Source organism: Oenanthe melanoleuca, chromosome 1, assembly GCF_029582105.1.
Source record: "Oenanthe melanoleuca isolate GR-GAL-2019-014 chromosome 1, OMel1.0, whole genome shotgun sequence".
Taxonomy (NCBI): domain Eukaryota; kingdom Metazoa; phylum Chordata; class Aves; order Passeriformes; family Muscicapidae; genus Oenanthe; species Oenanthe melanoleuca.
Window position 1 is genome coordinate 72770583 of NC_079333.1, and position 7304 is coordinate 72777886.

The following is a 7304-nucleotide window of genomic DNA, read 5'->3' on the forward strand; positions in this document are numbered from 1 at the left end:
CCTTGCAGAGTAATTCTCTTGGTCCCTCTGCAGTCCCAAGCACAGAGCAGGCTGCTGGTGGGTACTTGAGCTGCCGTGACTGTCCTTGCAGACAAACCTACCAGAGACTTTGATAGAAGCCTGCTCGCTGGAGCATAGCTATGGTGTGAATTAGCCTGCAATAGTGCAGTAATTTATGTAGCTATACTGTCACACTGTGTACAGAGCTTGAAAAGTGTCTGCTGTTTACTGCAATTGAAGCACTTATCCTTGTTTCAGCAGTAAACTTAGCAGCAGCTAAAAATAGGAGCTATCGAGCTTCACAGTAAGCAAAAGGAATGAGTTGCATGAGATAATGATCTCTCAGTCCTGCAGAGCACCTGAGCAGTCCTTGAATCCTTTAAAAGTGTCCCTGTTAAGGCTGAACTTTTCTCCTTTTCCAGACCCAGCCATGCTACTGGGAGATGTGACTGCCCTTCTCCTGGAGGCTTTTTCCCCACTGTGAACTACAGCTCCAGGACTGTCCCCTAATCTACTTTGGCACTTCAAAATCAGATAGTTTAGCCCAAACTAAATGAAGAAACATTGTGGATTAGCAGGTGAGATAGGAAGAAGGCAACCAAACAACATCTATATAAAGAAAGAGAGGAGGGGGTAAAGAAGTAGCCCCTCTCCAAGTCACTGAGACTGTCACTTTTGTTGTTAGAGATGGAAAGCCTTGAAGACTTCCACTTCACAATTTTTACCTTCAGCTGCTTCATTTTATATTGAGCATGTAGTTATATTGAAGAGCTTCTGCTTGTGTGTGATAAGCTCAGTTTGGGCTTGAGGAGGAAGAGCTTCTGAGAACAAGAATTAAAAATGCTCTGACAGAGCAAGAAAGATAATTTTTAATCCGCTCCTTCAGATGTATATGTGTAAGTGGTAGACACATCTTGTTCTTGCACTCATGTGGGAGAGGAAGAAAATTTGTGCAGAGTGTTTGTACTTTTTACCCATGTTGGAGAGCTGGGATGTTATGAATCTATGTCAGAAAAGATTTATTTCGGGTGAATCACCTTGTGTTGTGTAACTTTTGGGGTTGAATCAACCATGCATATGTGAAACCAGGTAGCTTGACCATGATTGATCACAATCTACTGGCAAGCTGTAAAATTTGGCCTTTGACAACAGTGCAGTAAAGAGAAATTAAACTAGAAAACATGTCAAAATGCCTGTGGCAGTGCTTCTGAAAGACATATTTGATGGATGATCCTTAAACAAAGTATTTTAAATATCCACAAGGCATTATAAACACTATTTTTTATTTATGCATCTGCTCTTTTAGCCACAGCAGACACTGTCAGCCCACTGAAATTGTCAGCTCCTGTCCAGCCTATGATTCACAGTAACCACAGATCTATCTCTATAAAACTGCTACCTAAATAAAGCTTTCTCTTTTTTCTCCTTTTGTGCTTGCACAATTCATTATTTCTACTTAAACATAGAACTTTGCCCCTGTCACTGTTTAGTAGCAGCCTGTGTCTCTGCAGATCATAGCTGCAATTCATCAGCTTAATTTTTTCCTCTCAGCTTCATGTAAATATGTAAATATAAGAACCAGACTTTATTTCATCACCCAATTTGATAATGAAAACATTAAGTACCCCTGAGCCCAGGACAGACTGGTCCCCACTCTGTGGCTCCCCCTACTCTGATAGGAAATCACTAATACCTTGACTCTGAGCATAAACTCTGGAACTAGTAAAAGTAGTTTGCACCAGACTGTTTCCTTAGCTTACATACAAAAAAGTCATCTCAGACAGCCAAAACTTCTTCTGGAATCAAGATATGTGACATCATCCTGTCCTTCATGTACGAGCCTCTTAATTTGTTGTAGTAGGAAATCAGAATGATCTGGGATTATACACAGCTGATAGATTCATACAGGGTGGTACCCATCTATTATCATCTTCTGTAGACTAATATGATTTAAATCATTTTTTCTCAATTTTCCATAGATAGATAGATAGACAAAATAAAATAAAGAGCAATCTTTTGCTGTTTATGTTATCAGTTCTAATATTGTTTGGAAAGTTTTTCTTCTGATCTTAGGTAACAGAGCCACCCAAAAGACATGGAAGGAGAAGAAGCACACACAGAAGACCACAGCAAGTCTGAGAGCCTTTTTTTTGTAGCAAGCTCATGTGTGGGACCAGTGGCCAAGGTGCAAATGATGAGCACAAAGCACATCAGCAAGGGCAAGAAGAAGGCCAGGCTGGCCAGGCAGTCACCTGATTGTGCCCAGGTTTTCAGAGCTGGTAAGGTTAAGGCATGAGAAGCTTCTGTTTTGTGTCCCTTTTGATGACATCAAGAAATTGGCAGCTTCCAGTGACATCAACCAAACAGTTGTGCAAGCCACCACTGTCCACTGCTTCCTCTGGATGTGGAAGAACTCCATGGTGTGAACATCACCATGTAGCAAAGGCACTGAAGCTGGGGAGGAAGAGGATGCTGCTGTACAATTTGAAGTGGAAGCAGATGAACTTGCACATGAATTTACCAAAAATCAAGTGCTCCCCAGTAGCACAGTAGGGCATCAGGAAGGGAAGGCCAGTGAGGTAGAGCAGTCTGTGAGTGCCAGGCTCAGCCTGGTTATGGTGCTGCTCTTTCAAGGCCTTATCTTGAAGCTGTGAACACAAATGACAGTGGAACTTCCTGGGAAGTTCATGTTATGCCTAATGTGGAGGTTCAAAGTCTACAGACCAACTTCCACACAGAGCATTTGGGAAAATCACTTTCAGTGTCTTGCTGGGTGATGGAGTTGCCTAAGTTGTCATTTGTTGTGTTCATTTTTACTCCTTAGCTGTTAAGGAAGAGAGAAATGTTTAGTGTTCACTGACAGATAATACTCCACACATCTCATTAAAAACAACTTATAATCAGGTCATTCCTTTCAGCTGCTCATCAGTGCTCCTATTAAAGTGACTTTTATGAATAAGGAAAGACCTTCCTGTGTTGATAATAATGGATCTTGATCTAGAAGCCTTTTACCATAGCTATATAGATCCAATTTTATTTTAAAATACATATTTCAGGAAAGGGCCTACACAGGCACAATGAAGCTGTAATATAAGGGATTCCCAGGCCCACAGAGTTTGATGTGTGTCCCCTGGTATACAAAGTTCACTTTCTGCTCTCAGCAGGGGTCAAATGGAGAAGAAGGACAGATTAGTTGTATTGTGCTAATGACCAAAAGTATAGAGGGTAATTTTCAGTATATAACTGTTCCATAAAATGCATTTGCAGCCTTGTTGATTAAGTTTAAAAAAACCCAAAACCCAAAACCGGATGGATGTAGAAATGTTTTCACATTCTTTCTGCTACTGGAGTTGATTAACATTTTTCTTCTTGCTTCTTGGAAACCACTGATAGAGGAATATTTCATTATTTTACTTCATTAACAAGATTGATGTTGCCAAGAAATAAGTTATTTTTAGGCTTGTCATTAGCTGCTATGTAAATTTCCATCCCTGTAAAATTTTTTAAATGGTGTTTTGCTTTGACATTAGTCTTAGATAGAACTTTTCTAAACATCAGAATAAATTCATGCAATTTTGTAAAGCAGCCAATTGCAAGATATAATATGGGACATGAGCAGGATTCAAGGAACATAAAGACAGCCTGGTACACAGTCTCTACAGCAGAAAATAGATGGTCACTGATGCACATGGCAAATCACTGTTAACATGGCATTCAGTAAAAACATTTTCTGTGAAGAAGTGCCTTCTTCTAAAATGGAGCAAATGTTCTGCTAGGAAGAAATGAATATATGCAGAATAATTTTTTTCCAGAAGAATGCAGCTGCTTATAAGATGATGCCTGTCCTCAAATTACTGTGGCCTGGATCTGTTGAAATGGATCCCACTGAATCACTTCTTCTATTTCTTGTTTCACTCTGAATTTTCTTGCTGTAGCTTCTACCCTCACTTGTGAGGTCGCACAGAAAAAGGTTGCAGGATTTGGATTCAAATTTGTATAGAACATTTGGTTCAAATGTATTTAAAATACTTTGAGAACTGAGGCTGGAGCTTGAAAATATGTATGCCAAACACTGGCAATGGTTTTTAAAGAGCAAAACCATTTTAAACCTCTTGTCGTGGCTGGGGATGGTGCAGGAGGGGTTTGGGTAAATCCAGTGGTTCCAGTTCACAGTTGTGCAGCAATGCCATCATTCCCAAACAAGCCTGGAGCCCGTGCTGTGGCTGCTGGTTACCAGGCTGACAGCAGCTGAGCTGAGCTGTGCTCTCTCACCCTGGGAGCACAGGGCTGTGCCCATCCTGCTGCTCCCAGAGCACAGCTATGGAACACCGAAGGGCACGGCTGGCAGCTGCTCCCCACTCCTCTTCCTGGGTTGTTTTTGTGAGACTTTCATTCTGCTAGCAGCTTGTTCCCACCGACCAGCGTGCTGCTGTAGCAAACCACAGAGGCCACAGGGCAGATGCCTGTGATCACCAAAGAGCCCATCAGTGGCACTCAACCCTGCGGTCCCCACTGGCAGCCACTTGCCCTCAGGGGCTTTTGGAGCCTCTGCTATCCATGTGCTCTGTGTTACAGCTGCATGCAGGTCAAGGAGCTCCCCCAGAGGCCAGACCACACCCCAAGCCCTGCACTGGTTATGGAAACACAAAGTGGGGACAAATATTGCAAAAGAGCACCTGGGTGTGGGGTTTCAGGTCTGAACTGCCCTAAAGTTAAACAGGTAATAACAGGGACTAAAGAAGAAGACTCTGAGTCTTTGCTGTCGGCATTGTTATTTTGCTGTCTGAATTACAAATAGAATTTAGACAAAACTTAAATCTAATTAAGGAACAGTTTGTACTGTGGCAGATTTTATCACACTAAGTAATTGGCCATAATGGCACTTCTGCAGCCCAAGCTGAGGGCAAATGATATATGCTGTAGACACATAATGAACTTTAAATAAATTATCCAGAAGCAGAACTCATACAAGAAGGGAGCTAGATTATTGAAATAGAAACCCTCTTTCAGTCTTAATGGTGGAGTCACTGCTTTATTGCATGGTATTCTTTACTGTAACCAATTGATTGGAGTCACTTTAAAAAATGTTGATTACATGTCTTTAATTGCAGTCACGTATATAAAGGGAACTTGTCTGCTTCTGCATTGTGATAATTTAATTACAGCCTGCTGGAAATAAAAGCCAAATGGCTGCAGCCATGGCAAAGTAACCTAGTGCCTGTAATTGGACTATATTTCACACAGATGTGTTGCTGAATTAATTAAATGGAATTTGGCTCACAGTGTTCAACTCTTCAACTGACTTAAATTTAAAAGACACAAATGATATACTTAGGGATCAAGATGTGAGCCCTCCTTCCCTTACCCATTATAATTCAGGAGATATTTTCATGCAGAAAGAGCATGTGGATTTAACTCAAGTGTTGGATGCATCCCAGATAAGTTTAATTTGTTCCATACTTCCATCAACTTGTAACCCTTTGCTCATCTCTCTCCACTTTGTCCTGCCTCCAAGTTCCTACCTTTAAATCAAAATATGCATTTTACCTATAAGCACTTAGTGCTGTTTCTCTCCTCTTCACAGCTGGTTTCTTAAATACCTTACTCCAGCTGGCAGAGTTTGCTTTCAAATTCTACAGGTTTATGCAGTGAGACTGGCTGAGAAAGCATCCTCATTCAGCATGGATGGATCTGGCTCTGAGAAGAGCAAGGACTGTCAAACTGGGGCTCAAATGGATCTTGGGGCTGGGGGAGGTATTTAGGAGCATGTGATTGTGAAGGCAACCCAGAAGGAGATGGGTTTTGATGGAGAAAAGGATCACAACTACCCTGACCATGTTACATGACTGGTTCACTTTTCTGCTGGCTTGTCCAGAGGCCAGAGGAAAGGCTTTGTAGGCACATCTGGAGAGGCTGGGTCTATGGGCTGAAGTCACCTTTAGAAGGTTCAATGAGGCCACGTGCCAGGTCTTGCATTTGGGTCACAACAATCCCACACAGCACTCCATGTCTGGGGAAGATGGCTGGGAGCTGCCTGGCAGAGAAGGATCTGGAGCCAGCTGACCACGATCCAGAATGTGCCATTGGCCAGGGAGGCAGAGGGCATCCTGGCCTGGATCAGCACGCTGGCCAGCAGGAGCAGAGCAGGGACTGTCCCTCTGTGCTCAGCCCTGGTGAGGCTGCACCTCTCGTGCTGTGCCCAGGTCTGGCCCCTCACCACAGGGAAGCATTGAGGTGCTGCAGCGTGCCCAGAGGAGGAACACGACTCTTACTCTGAGGGTCTAGATGTGAGGAGTATCTGAGGAAGCTGGGGTGTTTGGTCTGGAGAAAAGGAGGCTGGGGGGACTTCATCACTCTCTACACTGCCTGAAAGGATCTCTACAGCTGGTGCTCTGCAGCTGCCTGAACAAGGCAGGGGTCAGCCTCTTATAGGCAACCAGGGATAGGACAAGGGGAAATGGCTTCAAGCTGGGCCAGGGGAGGTTCAAGCTGGACTTTAGGAAGAACTTCTTCACCTCTTCAATAAAGGGGTGATTAGATGTTGGAATGGCCTGCCCAGGGACGTGCAAGAGTCACCAACCCCAGAGATGTTCAAGAAAAAACTGGACATGGCACTTAGTGTTAAATTAGTCAACATGGTGATACACAATCAAAGGTTGGACTTGGTGATCTTGGAGGTAATTTCCAACCTTAACTATTCCATTATTATATGAATGAAGAAGCCTATGACAAATTATGTGCTCCTTTTGACTATGGTTAATAAAAATACCCAGCCTTCTGTGTGATCTGGAGCATTTTATAGACCCCAGATAAACAGGCAATAAAGCAAGGACAAAGACCAGCACTTTCTTGAATGGGATGGCCAAGAATGGTTCAAACAAAACTCCTCTTCCTTTGGAGATGGAAGAAGTGCTTATTCTTGTGTGTCTTACAACAGGGATTTCACTGCACAGTGAAACTGGAGGGAGCATGGCCCACCTAGAGGTGCCAGAGACCATGGTGCAGACACTGAAGATTTTATGGGATTATTATTCCATTTTCCAGTGTGTAGTTCTTACTACAATGACCCTGCTGTGACCCTATAATGACAGATAGTGACAGCAAAAGGTAGAATGGCTTTTAACTGAAAAGAGGAGGGTTTAGATTAAATCTAAGGAAGAAATCCTTTACCATGGGAGTGGTGGAACACTGGAACAGGTTGTCTAGAGAGAGAGTGGATACCCCATTCCTGCAAGCTGCCAAAGCCATGTTGAATGGGGACCTGGTCTGGTGGGAAGTGCCCTGGAGCTAGATGATCTCTAAAG

At 43.0% G+C, this 7304-nt stretch overlaps 1 pseudogene; it reads right to left on the reverse strand.

Annotated features, from left to right (window-relative positions):
• Window positions 1-2023: 2023 nt before the first annotated feature.
• LOC130253299 (2-oxoglutarate receptor 1-like) lies at window positions 2024-2689 on the reverse strand (annotated as a pseudogene).
• Between the last annotated feature and the right edge of the window lie 4615 nt (window positions 2690-7304).